Genomic DNA, 25,397 nt, shown 5'->3' on the forward strand with positions numbered 1-25,397 from the left:
CCCCTCTGTCCCATCTCCCCACATACAGACGTAACGCTTAACATCTTCCCAAGAAATTCTGAAATGAGTGTTCCTCATTCTCAAATGTTGTGTTAAAACCAACCAAGGCCAGAGCTAGACCTCCAGGAGCACCCTTTACAACGTGAGAGACAGGAAATTTTAGTTAGTACCTGGGGAAAATTCTCTCTTGCAGAAAATGCTATGAGCTCTTTAACAATAAATACTTGTTTTTAAGGATTTGTCAGAAAGATCCACACACAGTAAACAAGGAATTTAAATTCATCTATCTAGCAAGCTGGAAGGAGTCAACTGTGCTGAGATTTTACCCTGCAATTCCTGGTCATTTAGGTGTTTTATAGCTACTGCTCAGATCTAAGCTACCTCCTCTGGCATCTGAGCTGACTGGGAGGAGGAGGACAGGTCAGGTTGAATAATCTAGTATTAATTTTCAACCAGGACAGTTCTTGCTTCAGGCTGGAAAGAAAAATACTTTAGGGGAAAAAATAAACTTTGCCTTTCAGGAAAAACTCCTTTTTTAACAGTATTTCACACTGTTCTGAGGTCACTTCTGATTGAATTACAGTGGCGAAGGTTGAAAAGTGTTTTTAGTCATTGATAGACTGCGTGGGGAATGTGCTTACACTGCTTCCTGCCTGCAATGCAAGCTAATGAACTGCAGAAATAAAGGAAAAACAGCTCTTCGTGCCTGTATCTGAGGTCAAACTCAAGCCCTGGTTTTCATACCAAACAAGTGTCATGAGAGACACAGCTGTGCTTGAAGCTTCCCTCAAAGTGCCTGATGACTAATGCAAAAATGCCCTCAAGGGTTACTTACCATTATGCTGGATTTTAGTCTTTAGAAGATACACGTCTGTCTGAGACTGACTGGCAGAAAACACTGAGTGGTAGGAACCAAGAAGCTTTCTGTATACACCATACACGATTGGGGGAAATAAATAATAACTACTTATAGGCAGTAAAGCATACTCCTCAACTAGTTTAACAGAATTTTAGGGGCTGACCCTCAACCTTCATTCATGCAAGTAGCTCTTGCAAACACGATTCATCCTGCTGTCTTCTGCAGATTTACTCATATGAACAGGGTACAAAAATGGTCTCAGGATTACCTCCTGGCACTTTATACACACCAGCTAATCTTTGTTACCCACTTGTGAAAAGGGTATTCCCATTTCTATTTTATAGAGGGGGAAACAGGCCCAGAGGACCTGGTTTTCAAACACCTGTAAGAGGAGTTGCCATGATGGCATGCATAAACCAGACATTTGTGCAAGCACACAGCCTGCTCGCTAAACAACTCTTTTCATGCAGAAGTATCCAGGTTGTGCAGCCAATGCTGGCAAACATACAGACATTTCTGCGACCATGAAATGTGCACATACATTTTTTTTAAAAGAATCAGGCCCTAAATGAATTACCCAAGGGAAGTAGTAGCAATCCCTTTCTCTAACTACAAACACTATAGGATGTAAAAGCCACAGTAATGAGGTCTCAGTCTGATCCTTTTGCAGAGCAGCATCTGCATATTAACAAGCTATCAAACAACATTTTAAAAACACAGCTACTCTTCCCCCCCCCCCATAGTGCTGGAATACTTCCTCCCTAATCACAGATGATGAGATGTCTCTGCTCACAAAGAGAGGAGTTTTGCCCCTGCAGCCCCTCTTTAATGCCCTTCTCTAGTCATGATTCCTTACTTGTGCTTTCCTAACCTGGGGTTACATAAATTGCTCCATTATTCCAAATATGTTACTGAGGCTTCATTAGCTCAAGCAGGAGGCAGCAGAAAGGGCAACAAATGAGAAAGCTTTTGTTGAAAAACACCTGTCTGGGATAATTAATGAGACTTGCCAAGCAGGATGTTCTTTGAAATCAGGAAGATGTGATTATATTTTGATTTGTCAGGATGCCGAATGGTTCCCTTCCTTGCTTGCAAATGAACATTGGTTTTACATCACAGAACTAGGATGGAAGGATGCTAGATTAGAGTCAATGTGTTATTTCTCAGTGATTCTGAGGCTGAAGCTGATAAACCCAAATGTTATTTTAAAATCTAGGCTGGATCCTGCAGCCTTTACTCTGTTCACTTCAATGGGTTTTTCCCCAGGTAAGAACTGAGTATGGGTTGCAGGACTTGTCCTTTAAATGTTGACACACAGCTTATCCCAAGGATACTAAGATCCACTTCGTTTACTGCATGCAGCTCCTTTTTTACGTTAGTATTTGCATTAGGATAGTGCCTAGAGGCCCCCCCAGAGCTTGGGACCCCTTTGTGCTAAGGACTGTACATACACTATACATAGTAAGAGACCGTCCCTGCTGCAAAGATCTTCCCATCTCAATAGATAAGACAGACAAAGAGTAGACAAAAAAAAAATAGTAGTATCCTCACTTAAAGATGGGGAGTGGAGGCATAGAACAAGTCAATGATTTGCCCATGGTGACAAACGAAGACTATAGCAGAGCTGAGGGAAAGGCCCCACCTAGTCCCGAGTCCCAATCCATCTTAAACCCGTCCTTTCTCTCAAAATTTGAGAGGCGGCTTTATGGGCAGTAAGGAGCCCAAGTTTGCCATTGGATTAAATCTCCTTTCTTCCTCTATGCTGTTATACAGCAAATTTATCCATCATCCTCATTCTCAGAAGTGGCTGCATTTCAGTACTTGATTAAGTGATTCCTGTATGTGAAGAAACTTTTAGGGATCCTCCAAGATGAAAATCTAAAATATATCATCATTAATCCTTTGTATTGTAATATCATATTGAAACTATCATTCCACAGTTGGCTTCAAACAAAGTCTTCTGATGTTAATAAGGGAGACATGTACATACTTGTCCCTTAAATGTTGGTTTAATTGAAAGCTCCTTGGGGAAGGGACTATGTTCTATGTTTGTACTGTGCCTAGCACAATGCAGTTCTAGTCCATCATTGGTGCTCCTAAGAACTATGGTAATACAAATATATTCAATAATAATAATAATAATAATAATAATAATAATACAGAGATTGAAGGCAGAGGTCCTAAATCCAACTGGAATATACTTGGGAGTTTCTCTTTGTGCTGCAAAGTAAGAAATTCACATTGTCCATTAGATCAGCACTTTTATTGCCATAGTTCAGTGTACGTCAGTAGTTCCATTGTGGCCGTTTGTTCTCAGGAATTTATGGGCAGACTATATGGTTTTTGCTCTGTAATTTACAAGCCACTTCCAAGGTCTGAGTCTAATAGGGAATTAATATTTTAATCCAATTTATGAATAAATATTATAGGTTTGGATATGTACGTCCACATTTGTGCAGGTGGGAGGAAAATAGGATAGCATTTTTGTTGCTGGTTGGTTTGCATTTGTAAAATTTTGGAACCTGCTTTAGTTTAAAAACGTGCCAAGTAGTAGTTAAGGCTGTAGTATTAAGAGAAAAAAAATCACATCTGGAAAAACCTCATCTGAAGTTAATCATACTCTGTAACTATATAGCACTATTCACCCACACGTCTTGAAGTGCTTGTTTGAGGTTGGTAAGAATTCCTATTCCATTTTGTAAATGGGGCAATTGAGGCATAAAGAGCTGAAGAGATCTGCCTAAGATCACACAGCAAATCAGCAACAATCAGAAATAGAAGCCAGAGTCACTCATACTAGAGCTGCCCCTCATTAAGGGTTTAAATTACCTGCTGTGCAAATGTGGTTAGGAGAAAATTTTCATCTGTAGACAGAATAGGTGCAACCACACAAATGCATGGACAGACTTTGCATTCACAAAGCTGCAATTCAATATTTTTAGATACTCAACAATCCCTGAGCATGCTGCAATAATGTACAATCGTACACCAAAGATAACAGGAAGTAAGTTCTGGATGGTAAATGTGGTTCATGTACGTACAAACAATGCACAGGCACTCATTATATGCATGAACATACCCATTTCATGAGCCAATGCGGGACCTCTTTTGCAAGTACATGTCTGGATCCCTCACCTGGATATTTGGCCTTATTTTAACACATCTCATTTGGATTTTTAACAGACTTTGGACTATTTTTTTAGTGTGATGCTGGAGGATTTAGCAATACGAATCCCACTGAACAAAATGAAAGGTTTTTATTCAGTGATATTTATACTCAATACATCCCACAGCCTTTCACAAAACAAGCAGCTCTTTGCTAGAAGAGAAGTGGCTGTTCTGGTAAACACTTTAGCCATTAAGAGTGAAGTAAACGCTCATACCGAGCATTGGGTATTAGAGCTTGTTTACTTAACAATAAATAATAACTGGAATTGCATGCGTAATTCGCTGATCATCAGGTTGCATATGCACCCTGCAGCTTTCATGAATTGACTGAGGATTGACAAAGTGGAGTCATTACCGTCTATTGAGAAAATAATTTACACACCAACAAGCACAAATTTAATAGACCATTACAACTAAAGTGCTATTTTATATGTTTGGTGTAACAGTAGTTTTAAATAGACTGTGACAAAATAATAGTATGTATACTACTGGGTCTTGAAATCTAAATTGTACCTTCTAGAAACATGAACTTTAGCTATTACTCAAGAGATGTTATACAAGTCAAGTCCAGTCCAGGACACTCCTTCAGTTTTTTTGTTTTGGTGATTAATTTTGTATTGATTTTCATAAAGAAACAGAATGAAAAGTGCAAACTGGTAAATGACTTGTAGCTTGTATGTGTATTTCCTAATACTGTACACTTCTTGGGATCATCAAGAAAATTATTCAATTACACAATTTTACAACTTGTCAAAGCTGCAAGACCAGATGATAGCACAGACATTACACATGAGCTTGGGGGTAGCAGTAATAAAACAAGATGACACACATGAAAAGGAAGAGGTGGGAAGGAGGAGACCGGAAAGGGGAAATAAAAAAGAGGTGGGAAGGTGGAATGGAGGTCAGGTATTCTTTGAGCAATTTCAATATTTTTGTAATCAAACAAAATGTATCTAGAAATGGGGTCAAAATTTCTTTGAATTCATATAATGGCTCTATACTTCTATAAGCTATTCCTTTTTCGGCTGTGGACGAAATAGCACAGCTCTCTCTTTGCATAAGCCTACTCTTCCATTTTGGAAAATCATGCACTGGGTGATCATTGCAGCCCTTAGGAACCAAAGTCTCGATTGTGGAGTTAAACCCCATCTGGTAGGTACATAATCTAAGATATAATTTTCAGCTGAGGTGCGGTTGCTGAAGCCAACTACTAGTTTCAGTCCTGTGTCCACCTCTTTCCACAGCTGCCTGACTGTTGGACAGTCCCACAACATATGCAGCAGGGTTCTCTGTTCTTTTGTTACAGCACCAACAAACATCAGCGGACAAGGGCCCCCGTCTTGCACCACAACCTTCGTGGTGTCTAATACAGTTTAAATAAAATCTTGTGTTGTATCAGGCATAGCCTAAGATCCACAGAAGCATTTTTAACTTTACATAATACTTTGCCAATAGGATTATTTTAAGGGCTGCAATAACCCCCCTCCTCATGCTTCCACAAAGAACTCCAGACCAATGGAGTTCCTCTTCATTAGCAAAGCACACATGACAGACATGGGTCTGGGGAGTTTATGCAGCATTTGTAAGGTTCTAAGTAGTTCTGGGCCTTTGACAGCCCTAGGGGATCTGGAACAAAAGTAGATGTTAGGATGTGTTTTAGCTGTAAGCACTGCCACTCCACAGAAGGTAGCAAGTCAAAAATTGCTTTAGCATTGGAAAAAGGGACAAAACTGGGAATTCCTGAAGCCCCTGCTTTGCCAGTCCTTCCAAATTATAGATTTACTCCGTTTTCAAGTATGGGCTGTGTCAAATAGATGCTTTTGCATGGATACAAGGATCAACTTGGTGCCTCACAGCTAGGTTAGCCCAGACCCTTCATGCAGTCCCACTATAGGGATCTTATTTTTCTCCATCGGACAAAAAATGAGGAGGCCCATAGGGACAGTTGGATGCATTAATACACGTTCACTTTCCACCCCCAGTGGGGGCAGGGGCTCCATTCTCCTTATCGTGTGGCCACTTGCAGAGCACACAGCTGTCAAATATTTATCTACTGACATTCTAGAGATTTGGAGGTACCTGTTCCTTTATTGGGGGTAGGGTGCAGTCTGGGGGCCTGGATGCCAGATGAAAATGGATATTAGCGGATGACTCTGGAGTTAAAAAGGTCCACTCCTTCATGTTGAAGGATCCCAATGTACTTTACAAAACTATATAGACAGAGGACCACTGACGTGTCACCACTGCTAGGCTGGAGAGAAGCAGGAAGTCAACTTGTACAGATGACAACCAGCTCAGTACATCTTGTGTAGCAAAGAGGAGGAATCAAAACTTTGGCTGAGGACATAGATGCCAACACTTCCAGTGTTGACACAAAGCAGGTATCTCAATAGAGGAGAAGTTCTCATCTGAAATTTTCCATGCAAAATGTAACATATGGAACAAATGTATCTGTCCAAGAAAGTTGAAGAGCTGAGAGCTCTGTAGAGATTTGAACTTGTGGTTCCAGAGAACTTAAGTATTTCCCTTCTGAGGGCTTGGACTGCTGCATCACATAAGTTGAGGAATTAACATTATGATGATCATCTTTCTCACTCATCTTGACTTTGAGAGGTGGAATAGTAAAGCACTGAGCATATGGCTGGGGGCAGGGAAAGTGAAGATTCATAGATTTAAGGCCAGAAATGATCGTTATGATCATTAGCCTGAACTCTGTTTCCATCCATGTCATTTCAGTTCTCTGCCTTATTTTTCTTATCTGTAAATTGAGGATAATATTAATAATAAGCACTCAGAAGGGTACTCTAACAAGAGATGAGATCATGCATCCCACTGAAAAACTAACTACAACAATCCTCAAAAAACCAAAATGTGAACTTGAATAAGTTACAATTATACTAATGAAATACATACAATATAACATGTGAATAGGTGGTGGTGTGCTGATGGATACGACTGAGTTGGCAAGCAAAATGAGTATATTGATGATCTATTAGATTTGAGAGACTTATGGAAAATATTTTCTGAAAATCTCTTATGTGAAAATGAACGTTACTTCAATTATGTTTGTAACTCTTTTACATCTACTTTTCACGAGCACATAACCACTCAAGCTTTACTAGTACAAATAGAGGGGTAAAGGTTTGTTTTTTTTAAGTTTGAATGCTCAATTATTCACTAAAAGCACATTTCAAACCATGCATTCAATTGTAAATTTTGCAATTCAGTTAACTAACAGTTCAGCTCGTAAGTCAATCATGTGGAATTGTTTCTTCTGCCTGACTGGATAATTAATAGAACTGACACAGTATGAACTGCAAATATTACAATTGAACACAGTTTAAAATTTATGCCATTTTGGTCTATTTCATATATCACTTGAACAGGTTTTTTTTTTTTTTAAGTAAGTGCCAATAGCCCCTAGAGATACAGTGAAAAATCTTTTAAAAAACTAAAAATTGAGGTAGTTAAATAATTTACATGGGTTAGTGTGACTTGGGTATTAGATTGCAATAATTAATTACAGTTTGATCCACAGGCCAAGAATTATTTACTGAAAAGACTCCTGAACATCTTCAAAAAAAGGGAATGCATTTGCACTGTCTGTGTTCTGTTCACAGACAGCTCCTGAGCATTTAAAAAAAAAGAAAAAAAAAAGGTGAAATTACATGAATAAATTATTCACTCCTCTCTAAAACCTTCTTCACCAGGGTGAAGAGAAGTTCAGGTTTTAGGGAGGCAGCTTTGGTCTGGTGTCCAAGGTACAGAACTGGGAGCCACTGGGACAAGTCACTTCACTTTGCTTGTTTCCTCACCTCTTTGCAAAGCACTTGGACATCGACAGATGAAAATGTGCAATGTATGGGTTAGTTATTACAATGAATGTCTGAAGTGCTTGGAGACAGGAAGGGTGATTGAGGGGTTACTGCACTAGCCTAGGTCTTGAGAGAATTGAGTTCAAGTTCCTGCTCTGCTACAGACTTTGTGGGACCTTGGGCATGTAATTTAGTCTCACTGTGCCTCAGTCTCCATCTGTAAAATGGGGCTAATAACACTACCCTGTCTCCCGGAAGGTTGAGGATAGAGATATGAGGCAAAGCAAGAGTGAGGTGTTCATTTTGCAGTGGATGTAACAATGCCATTGTCATTATGGCAATGAAGAATGAATGTCTAGTATTTCTATATCACACTTAGATAGATTACAATTATATATTATAAACAGATTACAAATTGTGAGGCACTTAGATACTATAGTAACAGAAGCTAAATACCACCTTAGACAGATATGAAAGATACCACTGGCCCAATATTACAGATTAGCCCTCTTGTGAAAAGGGGCTGCAGGGTTAGACCTTCTAGGTAGACAAATTATTGTTAATGAGAGAATGTTTGTGGGCAGAGCTCTCTGTAACAATTGTTTTATTTGAACTGATGCCTTAAAACTTGAATGGCATTTTTCTGCTAGGATGTGGGGTTGGTCGGGGTAAAGCAAATCAGGTTGTTATTTAAAAAAATTAGCCAGTAGAATGTCAATTTAATAAAATGACATTTTACTAGGTTATTTTTTTAAAATGATAAATGTCCCCTATCTGGACAAAGCAAAGTAGCTGGCCAGATTCATCTTTCTGGTTTATAATACAGGAAAACAACAGGAAATGAATAGTCACAAAACAATTATGATTTCATGAATAAGATAATCAAAACATGGATATTTCATCTGTAATATCACAGATGTCTTCTTGACAACTACCATTTTAGCAATTACATTGCCTCCTGCAAATATTTTTTTTCCTCCACAAGCATTTTCCACATTTAGTGGAAGACTGAATCATAGATGTAGACAGTAAATAGCTACAATTCCATGAATGGTTGATTACTATGTGTCTATGTGGTGGTGCAGTTCCACATGTTCAGGAAAAGCAGTAATGTTAATCTCAAGGGTAATTAACAATGGCAGGAAGCAAGCATCAAGAGTGAAATAAAAATGTTAGTTTTAACTAAATTTTTGAAAATTGTGACTGTCTCAGTTCACAGGCCAGAACTCCACAAAAGCCTACATTTTAAATGTCTAATATTTATTTGTCTATAAAAACCTTCCATTTGTTAGCCAGGAACTTTTACAGTAACAGTTACAATTAAAAAAACCCTCAAATTCCACAGTAACACTGAAAGGTTTCATTAGTTCTGCAGATAGCTTCTACTCCATCTTTTATCATCATTATTGTCTGTATTACCCTAGTTGGAGCCCAAGTCATGGGCTAGGACCCTGTGGTGCTAGGGCCTCGTGAATGTTTACAAACATCTTGTGTTTCAAAATGGTGTAAGAGGTAATTTAGTCCTCATAAAATGTTTCCAGCGTGCATAAGACCCACATATGTGGAATGTTTTACTTTATGCAAAGGCCAAGCTATAAAATGTGATATTAGAGCATATTACAACCCTTTATCAAGGTGGGAAAAAAATAATGGGTCTGATTCACCACTGCATAATACCTGTGTAACGCCACTAAAATTATGGAGTATGGCAATATTGCTCCAGTTCTCAGTGGGCAGCTGTCCACAATAAAACCCCCCAAGATTAGCCCTGCCATGAGAAAACATGAAATGAATGAACCATGGAGACTGGACCTGAGCCCCAAGGTAGTACGTACTGAATTAACTGGTTAAACAATTAAAACAAGACCTGTTTTTCCCAAATAGATATAAAGACAGGATTCTCATTTCACACATGGGAATGATTTCTGAAGTTTGTATTACTTCCCATTTATTACTTTGTCCAAAAGCATCCTACATTTTTACAACATGGAGTTCTGCATTAGTGGCAAAATTAGAGGCATTATACCAGTATTACACTGGTGTAACACAGTAGCAAATATTACCCATTATTAGGGCCCTACCTAATTCATGGACATGAAAAACGCATCATGGACCATGAAATCTGGTCTTTTGTGTGCTTTTACTCTACTGGGGAGACCAGCGTTTCTCAAACTGGGGGGTCCTGATGCAAAAGGGAGTCACAGGGAGGTTACAAGTTTATTTTATGGGGGTCATATTGCCTCCTTTATTTCTGTACTGCTTTCACAGCTGGGTGGTCAGTGAGTGGCGGCTGTTAGCCAGCTGCCTAGTTTTGAAGGCAGCGCCCTGCCAGCAGCAGCGCAGAAGTAAGGGCAGCAATACCATACCATGCCACACCTACTTCAGCGCTGCTGCCTTTAGAGTTGGGCAGCCAGAGTAGCAGCTGCTGACTGAGGGCCCAGCTTTGCAGGCATCAGCGCAGAAGTAAGGGTGGCAATACCATACCATGCCATACCATCCTTACTCCTAAACTGGTGCTGGTGGCAGCTCTGCTTTCAGAGCTGGGCTACCGGCCAGCAGCTGCCACTCTCCAGCTGCCCAGCTCTGAAGGCAGCTCCACCAGCAGCACAGAAGAAAGTGTAGCAGTACCAAAACCCGCTCACAACTCCTTTATGGGTCAGGACCCCTACAATTACAACACTGTGAAATTTCAGTTTTAAATAGCTGAAATCATGACATTTATGATTTTTTAAATCCTATGACTGTGAAATTGACCAAAATGGACCGGTGGTAGGGCCCCACCCATTATCTTTTACTTAAACTGAGCAAGCAGGCATGTCTGTGACACCTATGAACCCTAACTACACAGCTTAGCTGCATTGCTAGTCTTGCACCTTCACCTGTACAAGAAAGATCATAAAAGCACTTAGAGCAGTGAGATGAGAACTGAACCTAACCAGTAATCAATATAGAATCAGGAGGAGTTTGAATTAAACATCTTTTTGATTTTTCTGAAAACAAAGCCAAGAATAGGACTCAGTGGATAATAAAAAAAATAAGATGCTATTAAGGAAGACTTAGACAATTTTCTTTCAAACCAGGAAAATTAGATAAATACAATAATTGCATCTGCATAAGAGAGTGAAGAGAAAGCACCCACTCAACTTGAAGAAAAGAAGGTTGATAGACTACCTGCCCTATGTCATGCCAGCAATGATGCATGGCTCAGAAACATGGGCACTTATGTAACGATACTTGGAATATGTATAAAGTAACTCAGAAATGAAGTACGCTCAGGTGGCCAAATCATCCACCATAATTTACATACACAGCCTGCCATCTGAGAATCTTAAGCCATCTGAGAATCTTAAGTCTTTAATGCTTCTAAAACACATTAAGCTGCACAATACTCCATAGAGCAGGCATTAGTATCCCTATATTGAACATAGTGGGGAAAACTAGCCAGGGGTAGACATAACTGTAGTTGCCAGTGATGAAGATAAAGAAAAGACTATGGAACCTTTCTTTGAGGGACAAGGATATGTGGTAAAACAAGATGTGCCTATTGCATAATGAAAATATCAAAGCCATTTTCATGATGATGAATGTAATTGTTAATGAAAACTCAATGTCTCTTTGGTTTCTATATCAGCAAATGACAATTAGACAGACTGACTCAGTGTCCTCCCATGCTACAGGCTACAGTCTGCCTATGCCAAAGTCCAGGAGATTCTGATAACCAGAACAAAGCTCATGGAGCATGCAATGACATTCCATTTATTACAGAAAAACAAAGCTGGCGTTACACAGATTACACCATAAGTTAATTCATTTGCTTTGCATTTCAGAGCTCAGCATTCATCTTTAATAACCCTGGCTTATTTGCACCCTCCGTGCTTCCTATTTATTTTTTACCTTCTATCTAATTAACAACTCATTAAGTTGCACACCTGCATTAAATGCATCCTCTGACCCTAGCACTGTAGGCATTAACCCTATATTAGAGCCATCGGCATCCTACTGAGCTCACTTTACAAAATTCACTGAAGGGCAGATGAAAATAGGACAGCAAAAACAACGATTGAGGCATCACATCCTAGTAGACAAAGCTATTTCCCCCCTTCAAAGATACCTATCAGAAAGTTCCCCTCTACTGGATTGTCAACTATTAAAACCTAGCTCGTAAAATTCTTTACAATATTAAAATACATGTTAAACAAAATGACATCAACTAAACTTAACATTTTCATTTTTTTTAAACTTCAATTTTTTTAAAATAAAATATAGAATGGTAGACGAAAGGGAAGTTCTTGGAAACATGTTACCTTTAATGCAGAGATCAATAGGGAAATAAGTGTGATTTTAGCATCTCTGGTAGTTTAATTTTTCTTTAAAAAATTCTGATGACTCATTTGTGAAAATACACAGGAAAAGTGCTAGATTCATCAAACTTAGCAGCATTAGAACCATTCAGTGCAAAAAATGCTAACAAGATTTTCCATTCATATGCCTCGTGCTTGCATATCACCATGCTTCCTGATTTTTGCTTTTTTCATAGCCTAACCTTCCCTCTCCCTCACTCCTTTTCCCCACCACTCTCTGCTTTTCATCACCAATCACTTTCCTTCTAGCACCCCTGCTGTCCCAAACTACAACCCTTCACTTTTCCATCTGTCCAATCCCCTACTTGTCCCACAGCCACCTGTCCCCACTACACGCTCCTACATTTTGTCTCTAACCTTGCATGTAAATAATGCCATCCCATACCTCTCAACCTTGTCCTATCACCGTGAGAGACAAACCATCACAATGCGTGACCAATGCTCCCAGTGTGGAATACTTGGGTTTTGTTGCAGGTCATGGAAGAACTGAAATGTTATAACAGTTTTTAAGTATAAAAGCTGATTTAAAAAATACTTTCATACTCTAAATAAACCAGCTTTGCAATCTGTTACACATTGGAGGGAGCTGGGGATGTGAGGAAAGGAGAGAATCCTTGTCTGGGACTTTCACGGGGCACAAGGAGAAGGTGGATTTCTGGATGGAAAGGTGGGCCCTCCCATACACAATTAATGCTGGGGCTGGCAACCCTCTTCCCTCCCACCACAACTAGTTCAAGCAGATCTCAGAGCCTCTCCTGTCTGGGGTCCTCTGCTTCTGCACCTCTCTCTTTGCATTCCAAAAAGCAGGACAGGCCTGCGAGGGAGGGAGCCTAGTTGTTTTCCAGGACGGCAAAGGAAATTTAGAAAATACAGGCTGAATTTTTCAGAAGAGGAGGGCAACATCCCAGCCTGTTAAAAGCCAAAAAACCCAGGGAATGTTCAAACCCAACTCCCATCCCATAAAAAAATATTATAGAGCGGTTCAGCCTGTTCCCTCTCTCATGCCTCACCTTCCCCCAAACCAGTCAGCTCTTGGGCTCCCTCCTTCAGAACCACTTTGTTGTCTGAGGGGCATGTGGCCCAGACCTGCCTCCGGGTCCTTCCTCTTTAGCTGTTGCTTCTTGTCCAGGGACTGCTACCTGGGTATGTGGTATGTTGAGACAGAGTGCTTGAGGCTGAGGAAAGATGGAGCAGACCAGCACCCTTGAAAACCCAGCACCCAAAAAAAAATCACAAACAAGATATGTTTTATAATGCCAAGCAATCCCACTAACTTGTATTGTTTATTTCTGTTCCTATGTTCTCCTCACTTCTCTCTGTTGGTCTGCCCCGGTCACACCTTGTCCTTATTCACAGCCACTTTGATTTCCTTATCCATGTTAAGCAGCATAGCAGAGTAGCCTTATTGACTCAGTGGGGTCACTCATGGGCATGGTATCAGACTCTGGCCTTTCAACTGTATGGCACAGATGTTCAAAGCTGTTTAGGCATCTAAATCCAATTGAGATCAATAGAGTTAGGTAAACAAATACTCCTCAGGATGTGGGTCTAAGCTCCTTGGGACAGGGATCATCTCTCCCTATTATCAGACAAGTACTTAATACACAGTTGGAGCATTGTATCAATAAAGATGTAGTAATTCTGAAGCGGTTTCTAAAGGATTAACTGTACATGCAGCAAGTGAAGAGACCAGAATGTCTGTAAGCCGAACCTGTGCTTTATTATCTGCTTCAGCTCCCAAGAGGAGTTTTAGTGATGGATTGTAAAAGATGATGCAGCTGACAACAGCCAGATCTCTTTCAGCATTGATAATTATGCTTGAGCCAACTGTTCTTAAACAGGGAGCACCAGAACAGCTGAAGAGCTTTTCAACTCAGGAGCCAGACAAATAGTTTCCTGTTTAAATTCCTGCTTACTGAAGGAAGGTCTGTTTGGTCTCTCTCTAGTAGCCCTGAGGACTAGATTGCAGCTTTTTACTCTGTGGCCCTCGTACCCCGTTAAGAGTAATACAGTGCACAACAGCAGTGTTCCACATGTGGTGTAAGCTACCCGCTGCTTAATAAGGTGCGCCAAATCCAGGCTAGGGGCACACAGGGTCAAATCCTGCTCACATTCAAGTCAATGGCAAAATGTCATGTCATTTAATTGATGTAGGATCAGGCCCATAACTGCTTGTAAAATTAAGCAACTAGGGGATAGTAACCCAATTAATGTCCTCCTCCTTTCTACATTTTGGCCACTCAATATGCCCTCTCTTGGTTTTAACAGGCAATTAAGGCTACACTCGAGCAAAATGCTTAAGCACATACTTAAATTTAAACTTTTCTTCAATGGAATTACTCACATGCTCAAAATGCTTTGCTGGACCAGGACCTTAAACTCCATCTTCGGTATTGGTGAGTGAAGTATTTCACCATAAAAATGGAACCATCCTGATCAAGAAACATCTTTTTCTTTTTTGGAGAGTAACTACTGTATCTACAGTACTTGGGCATCTCAGTTTCAGCCTTGAGAACTGGTTTCTGCATTTCCTACACATGCTTAAATATTAGGTTCAGGTAGCACACATTTTGTTTGCGTTCATTCTAAATGGACAAAAGAACTGAGTGATTTTCCATCATAGCTGAGATGTGCTATATAGTATAGGTCAATACAATGTGGACACAGTTCTGAAAAGACCCTGATTGGTGAACACATTAGGAACACTGAAGACTGTTATTATCCTCACTAGCTGAGCCACAGTGGTCTCGCATAAGAGTAACCATCAAGCTTTTTGTTCTCAGTTATTCTCATCCCCAATCATTCATTTTAGCAGTCTGTAGAACAGGAGGAAAAAGTCTCTCAGAAGTGAGGCCAATTATGCCTTTGCTACATTCATTCATTCATAATGAAAAGCTTGATAAAGTTATTATTTTAAAGCTTAGGGAAATCACAGGAAACAATGTATTTGAGAGCAACTTGAGCTGAGATTTGCAGGCACCTCTCAGTATGACCTGTTAGAGAGACTAGACCTCTTTTCCATTATAAATATCACAAAGGGGACCTCATAAAGAGCAATGATATTAATACATCAACAGTTTCTTGAAATGCTCACACATCATGGGCCAACATTTTCAAAGTTGTGCACATGGATTTGCACTTAATTTGTGCGCACAATCAATAATTGCATGCAATAATTACATATTCACTTTATACAAATGCCTATCAGTTGACTTGCATAAGCAATTACAGCAACTGCATGTACAAATTAACATACAAATACGTATGCTTTTTCATAAAGAGGTCTCAAAATCTGGGCCCTGTTGTCCAAATTTAGGGAGGCTTCCATTAAGCTTACAGAAATATTTATGTGAAATGAATTGGTGGCCCCAGCCTGGCTCCAATTCATCAGCTGTCCACATCATCAAAACCATCACCTTTACAACAAAAATTGGCATTAATTCATAGTCTTACCAGCAGGCAGGTAAGAGGAGCCAGGGATAGAACAAACAAACATACTAACTATGGTTGGGTACAGAAGGGAAACTTGCATGACTTTTCTCTGCTCTATGGATAAAGGAATGCACTTTTCGTGGCTGTCAATTCAACAGATGGCAAATGCTTTAAAATATTATGTGAAATGAAGTAAGTTTAAATAGGTATTTTGTTAGTAACACAAGATAAGAAATATGTAGGACTTAAGTACATTGAATGCATATATTTTAACAAAGGCACTGCCAGAAATCTGACTTTTCTGTATCTTTATACTTGTAAAGTATCATAATTTTCTGTATTTGTTTTTGAAGTAGTATTTCATGGCTGTTTTCTTTTTCAAACTTTACACCAACACAACACTCATGAGCAATCTAGAACAACTCAGCGGGCTTGCACAAGGAATAAAGCAAGGAAACCGTCTATTTTAGGTGTCCAGGGAATTACTGTAAATAGGGCAGGATGTAAAACAATTTTTAAAAATGACGAAAATAGTTTCAAAGTGTACCAGAGGCAAAAATCTAACCTAGAGAAGGAATCAAATTACATGAAAGCTAATGTTCAAGCAGCAACACTTACTCTCACTGTTGAAAGTCAAATGATAGTAAAAGATTTCAGCTTGGTCTCAAGCCTTATTGTAATGAGCTCTGTATTGTACGCCTTTCACAGTAATAAGTTTTACCTTTTTGAAAGGTATCTTATAAAGTTGCATTACTTTACCCACCTTGTCATAAACAGATAGCTAAGGGTTAATGTCTCTTTCACCTGTAAAGGGTTAACGAACAGTGACCTGCAACACCTGACCAGAGAACCAATCAGGAGACAAGGTACTTTCAAACCTCGGTGGAGGGAAACCTTTTTGTTTTTTGGGGTTTGGCTTTGTCCTCTTTGAGTCCTAGAAGGGACTAGACATGCAACCAGGTTTTTTGCCAATCTCCCTGCTACAGTCTCTTATATATTTAGAATAGTAAGTATTTAGTAAGGAAGGCGGTTATAGTCTTTTGATTGTTTTTTCTTTTATTTGCAAATGTGTATCTGGCTGGTAGAGTTCTAATGTGTATTTGGCTGAAAGTATTTTAAATTGAATTTCTGTTGGAGGACGCTTTTTTTCTCCAGTTTCTATAAGCTGAAAGACCCTGTAATATTCCATCTTGAATTTACAGTGATTTTTTTTATTCTCTTTTCTTTTTATTAAAAGTTTTGTTTTTAAGACCTGTATGATTTTTTTTTTCCTTGTTGAGGCTCAAGGGAATTGAGTCTGTACTTAACAGGGAAGAAAGAGAAGGGAGGGGAAAGGGGATGGAATCCCTTTGTTTTAGGTTCACGGAGCTTGAATCTGTATTGCCTCTGGGTGAGGGAGAAGTGGAGGGGGGGAAGGAACATCCCTCCCAGTTTTAAGATTCAAGGGGTTTGAATCACAGTAATCTTCCAGGGTAACCCAGGGAGGGAAGCCTAGGAAAGGAACTGGTGAAGGAAAGAGTTTACTTTCCTTGTGTTAAGAACCAGGGGGTCTGGGTCTTGGGGGTCCCCAGGGAAGGTTTTGGGGGGACCAGAGTGTATCGGGCACTGGAATTCCTGATTGGTGGCAGTGTTACAGGTTCTAAGCTGGTAATTGAGCTTAGAGGAATTCATGCTGGTACCCCAACTTTTGGACTCTAAGGTTCAAATTGGGGAAAGATACCATCATACACCTATAGTCCCATTAACTTCCACAGAACTATGTACAAGAGTAAGGGCTGCAACATCATGATCTACATGCATGCTGGTACTATAACCCTTGCCTTTTACCCTCAAAATGATTTACAAACATCAAGTGATAGTTCCTCCTAGCAATGAGTGACCGCCCCGTTTTTTTCAAGCTGGGGAAACAAAAGCAAAGATAAACCCCTCTTCCAAAACCACAGTAATCTATATTAGAACTAGTATTACAACTCGAAAAATCCTGACTCCTTGTTCTCATCATAGTCCAGGCCCCTCTTTACAGAGTATCTTCACAAAAAGCCAGTTGTCCAAGTTTAGAACAGCTTTTGAGATCATGTCATTTGGCTGCTGAAGACATTCCCCCTTGGGTACATGTGCTACACATACAGGGATAATTGTGTCCATTCAGAACAGCATTTCATTCGGCAACAGTACAAACAAGTTACTCACAATGCCCCTGGAGAAACTAAACAAACCAGAAATTTAAAGCAGGCAAAACAGTAACAAAAATTAAAGAAGTAAATCTGTCTACAGCGTTTTTTTTTTTATTAAAAAGTAGAAATCATTGCCAACCTACTGGATACTGTAAAATCATAGAATATCAGGGTTGGAAGGGAGTTCAGGAGGTCATCTAGTCCAACCCCCTGCTCAAAGCAGGACTAATCCCCAACTAAATCATCCCAACCCCTATTTTCTTGAAATTATCTCTTTGTTTGTAGAAATTCAGCAAACTGCAGCAGTGTTAAATTGCACAGCACTTTAGGAAGGACATTCCTTCAAACAGTACTGAGTATGGCAGAGATTCTGCTAGCTCTCATTAGTTTCATACAAAGAACTAAAAGCTCATGCTAAACAGGGCTGGCGGATCATCTAGCTGGAAACTACTATTCTGTGACCTAGTTAAAATTAGACAGGTGTAGCGAAATTTAGTTTCCTTGATCAAATGAGGAACCTAACCACTAAGCAAACACAGCAGCAAGGGGGAAGAGAGGACTGCAAAAACTGAACAAAAATATGGCTTATACTAAACTGCTCTTGCATTAGTTTCTGTAGCCCTTCTGAAAAATTAAAAGGGAGACTAGCCATTAATATAAGTAAAATTGCAGAATGTTGAAACAAAATATATTTAAAGCTTTTCTAATATCAAATACTGCTTTGGTTACAACTTCAATTCACATTAAAATGAGGTTCATTCTCAGAAGATGAAATAAGATCTCCATCTCTTCCATCCAGGTTCCTGTGAACTAGCAACATGGAAATAAAAAGGTAGACTTCAAGGACTTCAGTGGGGAAAATAGTGAGATACAGGAGATCATATACAGTAACTCCTTGCTTAACGTTGTAGTTATGTTCCTAAAAAATGCAACTTAACATCACTTCGCTTAAAGCGAATCCAATTTCCCCATAAGAATTAATGTAAATAGGGGGATTAGGTTCCAGGGAAATTTTTTTCACCAGACCAAAAAAACCTACATATTATATGGATATACACACAGTATATGCTTTAAACAATTTAATACTGTTCACAGCTATGATAATTGCGAAGCGTGGTTGAGGTGGTGAAGTTAGAGGGTGGAGGAGAGAGGGATATTTCCCAGGGAATGCCTTGCTGCTAAATGATGAACTAGCACTCGGCTGAGCCCTCAAGGGTTAACACGCTGTTAATGTAGCCTCTCACACAAGGCAGCATGAACACGAGGGCGCGAAAGACAGCATAGCAGAGAAAGACATACACCTTGCATGTAGGGGAGAGAGAGAGAGATATACACTGCCCCTTTAAGTAAGCTGACCCATTCTTAAGTGCATTGTCTTTTTAAGTGGATCAGGAAGTTGAGACAGCAGCTGCTGCCCCAGGTGCTCTCTGTCTCTCTCCATCCCTGTCCCCTCCCTGCTCTATATGGAGAAGGGGTAAGTGGGGTGCAGGAGCAGGGGAGAGGGGAACACCCTGACATTAGCGCCCCCTCCCTGCACAGCAAGCAGGAGTCTCTGGGAGCAGCTCCAAGGCAGAGACCAGGAGCAGCACATGGCAGTGAGGGGAAGGACAGCTGAACTGCCTGGCAATTGATAGTCTGCCAGGTGACTGCAGCACAGGGAATTTAGGGGAGTGGGGAGCTGATAGAGGGGGCTGCTGGTCCACTCTGATTACAAGCCCCCACCAGCTAGCTGCAACGGGATGCTCTTCCTGCAAGTAGTGGACAAAACAGGCGGCTGCCAAATGATGTTAGAAGGGACCACTGCACAACTTTAAATGAGCATGTTCCCTAATTGATCAGCAACGTAACAACGTTAACCGGGACGACTTTAAGTGAGAAGCTACCGTAGTAGGAAAAGGGAGCAATGCAAGGACACTATGAAGTGGGACTAGGAGCAGATCTTGCAGTATGTGCCAACTTTGCAGATGGCATATTTTATTTGCAACAGTTCATTTTATTTCTCCTACATTTCCACTGGTGGGACTAATTTCCTTTGTGAACCTAGTATTTTCAGCTAAAACGTATAGATTACAGCACAGGTACCTTGGACATGGAAACTAACTTCTAGCAGAGTCAATCACCAGTTCTTATCCAACATTTACCCTATTAACTCCATCATACTTTGTATATCTTGGGGATACTTTCTGATTTTCATCAGAGATGGGGCAAAGACTTGAAAGTTTTCTAGCCTTCTGCTCACTGTTATACACTGCAAAGCAAGGCTGGTTCTACAAAGAGTCTAAATAAGTAAAATTTTCCTGACTGAATAAACTATTGGGGCACCAGTATTCTGAATGCTCGGCTAATTTAGGGACCTATTCTGTCATCCTTAATACTAAATAGTACTTCACTCTACGAGGAGTCCCACTGAAATCAACAGAGCTGTTTGTGGAAAAAGGTACTAAACACAAGCAAAGATGAGAGAAAATGGCCTTAAAAAGTGTAATGTTTCTAGCCCAATGTTTTAAAATACCAACAGATTTAGGGCTATTGAGCACTTTTTTCCACTGGATGAAGGGAAACATGCCCTTATGAAACCGCTCTGAAGCTAATCATATGAACACACAATGAAGAACATCACATTGTGCTCTGAGATGCCAATCAGCTACTTGTTATAGACAAAAACTAATTTAGTCAGTATTATACGTTGTTAAACTACTTAGCAACCTTCTAGCACAGAAATAGGTTTCAGAGAAAGAATTTCTTAAAGGTGGGATTGCTTGTTATGCTCTGATTGCATATTACTATGCAGAAAATTCTTAAGAACTGGTGTTATTGAAAAAAGCTCCGATGTACATAGGCCTTAAAGGGTATATCTCCACTGCAATGTAAGCCCAAGGTTTGAACTCAAGCTCAAGCCTAATCCTCCCAGACTACACACAAATTGTGCTAACACAGAGCTCAGATCTAGGGGCCCAGGACCCCACGGTGGTGGAGGGTCTGATTCTGAGTCAAGCGAGAACCCAGGTTCAAGCCCTACTACTTCACACTGTAGGCACAGCCTCACTGGACTTGAGCTCTGGGAATCCAACAAAAGCTGACCACAATCCCACAGACAGAACTTGACTGTCCAGAGGACATAGAAGTTTGCTTGACAGTCAGTTTTCCCACACTGCGGCACAAAGTGCTTGAGTGGGCACATTTTGGAAGGGCACTAGGACTTGGGCTGGCATAATGCAGTGTAGATGCTGAAGCCCCAGGTTGGGACCCAGTGTTCGACAATTCATAACTTGGGGTTACAAATGAGTGTAGATGCTCAAGCCCTAGGTTAACAAACGCAGGATTTGCTAACTCCAGTTCTACCACCAATCCTGGGCTTACATTGCAGCATAGAACATACCTTAACAGGAACCTCATCAACTTAAAAGCTAGTCCATTAAAAACCCATCCAGAGCTAAAAGTAGTTCCACTGTGCACACCTGCCAATTTTGGTGGTCTGACAACATTTTCCTGTTCTTCTCGTGTTGCTATGTGGAAAAACTCACAGAGCAAAAAACAGAAAATAAAAAAAGCAAAATAGTGTTTCTAATTTTTTTCAGTTATAGAAATATTAGGTGTCACTGAGAATAAATATATTTCAGAGAAATTAGATTCTAAAGTGAACCATATCCCTTCAAAGTGAGTACTACATTTAAACTTGATTCCACTTAAACTAGTTTCTGACACAGCTTACCTGGCCAACATGGACTAGACCAAGCTGTAAGATCAGTATTTTGAAGCCATGTTTCAAGCAGGATCATGATGAAACCAAGTTCAGAAGTGTTCCCAAATTCTGTTTAACAGCTAGGGCACAGTAGAACTTCAGGACTCATCTATTCTACAAGTGCAATCATAGCAGGAGATTCATAGTACAACATGGCTGCCCTTCAATAGGCCATTCAAAGGCTGAGTATGGTTTGGGAAACAGCCAAAGTGTTTCCTGTAGATCAAAATCCTGGTCCGATTGAAATCAAAGGGAGTTTTGCCATTGAGCTGAATGGGACCTGGTACATTTGTCCCTGTTTGCTTTGCCAGAAACAACTGGGGAGGTACATATACAGGTAGCGTCTATACTTAAATTTTAGTATCTCTAACTGGAGCACAATGAGAAGGATTGAATGGTACCTTTCTTACCAAGAGACCAAGACAGCACACTAATATATGGGATGAAGTTAGCAGGGACAATTAAACAGTTCTTCACTAAACAATTACACAAACCACAACCGTCACTACCCCACACGACTTGCTGCTAATGGAAGAATCTATTGAGTGTTCCATCACACGAGATACTCTCCTTTTAAGAAAAGAGTTGAAAAAGCTAATAGAGCGGGGATACAATTCACACTTTTTTTTTTCAAGATTTCTTAGGCCTTAAATTACAACTGTAGTTCACAAGATATACTGCGCTTTAAAGTGCCTAAAAAGAGTTTGCGGAGCACACGTAGCACTGCTAAGTGGCATGGATTTGTACAATACAACGGCAAGAGAAAGGGAGGCTTGGAAGTCCCTGTTTTGATATGACCAGAATGCTGGTCAGCAGTGACAAGTGGCTTTAAAATGACAATTCTGTACTTGACAGTATCCAAAGCAATGTTTATCAAATGTGGCCACAAGTGACTCTGCTTACAGCCACAGTCTCCTGGGCAATGATGGGGGGAGGAGTCAGAAACGCAGTAAATCCCTCCCCTAGGGCTGCCAGCAACGGTTGGGCCCTAGCCACCTCTGGTGACAGAAAAGCTGGAGGAACAGAGAGTCAGCAAGTTCCCCACCTTCCAAAGGCTGGTGAGGTCAGGCTCCAGCCCTGGGATGGTGGGTGGCAGGCTCCAGCCATGGGGCTTCAGGCTCCATATCCCAGCCATAGAATGGCGGGCTCTGGCCCCAAAGTCACCGCCACAGTCTGAGGCCACCAAAAAAAATTGTTGTGAGAACCCCTGGTCTAAAGTAATATTAGCATATTGGTTCTTGACGTTAATCCCATCCATTCCTTTCTCCAGAAGAACCCTACTAGCAAAGCCTGAAGTGGCTCCACATCCTGCTGGGTGAAATAGTGCCATACAGCTGCACCCCACATTTAGACTGATGCTAACGTCGCAGTTGGACATGAAGGATGCAGGAAGTACGAAAAAGTGTAAGGGGCACTTGGAGACATGGTCCACCTCTCTCTCATAAGAGGATAAATTTTTCACTTACTTTTCTTTGGTCTGTTTTCTTAATTTCATAAAAACATCTGGGTCTGTAATCATATTTAGCATACATATAGGCTCCATTCTTGGATCACTATATAGCCATTAATAATCCTCACAACAAGCATGTGAGGTAGGTAATTAAATGTTCTCCCTATTTTATAAGATAGGAAAACAGGCAGTGAGCTAAACAGACTTCATTGTGTTTCAGAATGAAAGATAACATAGAAAACATGATCGGAGGGAAGATTGAAAAAATTGGGTTTGTTCAGTCTGAAGAAGAGAAGACTGAGAGGGGACATGACAACAGTTTTCAAGTATGTAAAAAGGATATTACAAGGAGGGAGAAAAATTGTTCTCCTTAACTTCTGAGAATACGACAAGAAGGGCTTTAAATTGCAGCAAGGGCAGTTTAGGTTGGACAATAGGAAAAACTTCTTAACTATTAGGGTGGTTAAGCACTAGAATAAATTGCCCAAGGAGGTTGTGGTATCTCCATCACTGGAGATGTTTAAAAGCAGGTTAGACAAGTACCTGTCAGGGGCGGCCTACATTGGGGTGGGCAAACTCTTGGGCCTGAGGGTCACGTCGGTGAATAGAAATTGTATGGCGGGCCATGACTGAGGATGAGGAGTTCGGGGTGTAGGAGGGTGCTCTGGGCTCGGACAGAGGGGTTTGGAGGGGGAAATAATGGCTGGGGCAAAGGTGTGGGAAGTGATGCAGGTTCTGGTTGGGGGTATGGGCTCTGGTATGGGGCTGGGGATGAGAGATTTGGGGTGCAGGAGGATGCTCTGTGCTGGGATCGAGCGGTTTGGAGAGCAGGACGGAGATCAGCACTGGGGCAGAGGTTTGGGGGGTGGGGAGAGGCTCAGGGGTGCAGGCTCCAAGCAGCGCCTACCTCTAGTGGCTCCCAGAAGCAGTGGCATGTCCCTTCTCTGGCTCCTAGGTGCGGTGCAGCCCCTGACACGGCGCTCCAGCAGGAGCTCACGGCGTGACTTAAAATGGCTCACAGGTCGGATCCAGCTTGTGGGCCGTAGTTTGCCCACCCCTGGTCTAGGTAATACTTAGTCCTGCCATGAGTGCAGGAGACTGGACTAAATGATCTCTCAAGGTCTCTTCCAGTCCTACGATTCTATAATTGTTTTGGAAAAATAATAAGGGGCATAGCTCTTCTTTCACATTATATACATAGATCTTTACACCGGAGTAACTAGGGACCCAATTCAAATCTGCTCCATACTAAATAGCAAAACAAGATCAGCAATGAGAATGTGTGTAACTGAATCCAGCAACTCCCTCCATCATCAGCACCACTTTGGTTTTGATAGGTCTCTTTGGTCCAGACTTATTAGAATGGAAGACCAACGAATTACAAAGTGTTTACACCAAGGAATACCAATACATGGTCAGCAACCACATGGCTGCTAAGAGCTTCAGTGGCACAAAAAGACTACCAGTGATGGACACCAGTGAACACCCAGCAAGACTGTCTTAAGGGCATAGCTAGAGATCGATCCAGGTGGTACTCAATCTGCAAGGAGGCTACATCTTTGAGATTTGCCTTGATTATTCTTCAAAGCTGATGCCCCAAACCTTCCTGGTGTTTCCTAAAAAAACCATTTGTAAAAACAAAACACAGCTGTCGATTCTGTATTTTGATATTACATTTTCCCCCAAGTGACAGGTGACTGGCTGGGCAGTGTAGAAATGGTAATGGGAGAAAGTAAGTCCATACACAAGATGATGACTGGGCTGAATGAGCCACTCTTGTAAGGATGTGCTCCTCATGAATGTTAGCCATGCTTGGGAATATACATATTATGCACACAAATTCTGCATATCGGTTGAGGTTCAGAGAATTGTCACCTTCCCTATAGCGGGGGGAAAGTTATTAAAAACAAAAGGAGCACTGCAGCTGATTTTTATCCTCCTCAGTAACTCTCACTATTGCAGTTAGAGGAGAGGTGATGGCTGATGTTAAATTTAAACCTTAAAAATATCCGCAGCATGAAATCTTCACTGTCAGTTAAATAAGCTCAGTTAAAAACCAATACTATTTTAGGGAATAAATGTTTCCATTTGGTCTAATATATTATAAAAACATTCTCTAACTGTCCTTTAGACCTGTCCTTTTAATTCCTTGAAAGGTGAAGCTGTATATTATAAGATGGAATGTTTGCAAGCTCTGATGGTTGTCACTGTGTTTTCTTGATATAATAAAAAAAATATAAGGCGTTCACAACTTCAGATTATTGGCCTGGAAGTAAAAATTAATCTGATTCTTTTTATAGTCCATCATCCTTAGAAATAAATGCTGAACCAAGAACGATGGTCTTGCCTAACTTCTCATGTGTGTCTTACTCTCAGGATGCCAACAGCATATTAGA

At 40.6% G+C, this 25,397-nt stretch overlaps 1 long non-coding RNA gene across 1 annotated transcript; it reads right to left on the reverse strand.

The window, feature by feature from the left end:
• Positions 1–12,128: 12,128 nt before the first annotated feature.
• On the reverse strand, positions 12,129–16,441 carry LOC115635107. Its single transcript, XR_003996528.1, has 2 exons — positions 14,548–16,441; positions 12,129–13,694 (listed from the first exon to the last, which is right to left on the reverse strand). It is a non-coding gene; the product is annotated as an uncharacterized LOC115635107 (long non-coding RNA).
• Positions 16,442–25,397: the final 8,956 nt, after the last annotated feature.

Source organism: Gopherus evgoodei, chromosome 14 (genome assembly GCF_007399415.2).
Source record: "Gopherus evgoodei ecotype Sinaloan lineage chromosome 14, rGopEvg1_v1.p, whole genome shotgun sequence".
Classification (NCBI taxonomy): domain Eukaryota; kingdom Metazoa; phylum Chordata; order Testudines; family Testudinidae; genus Gopherus; species Gopherus evgoodei.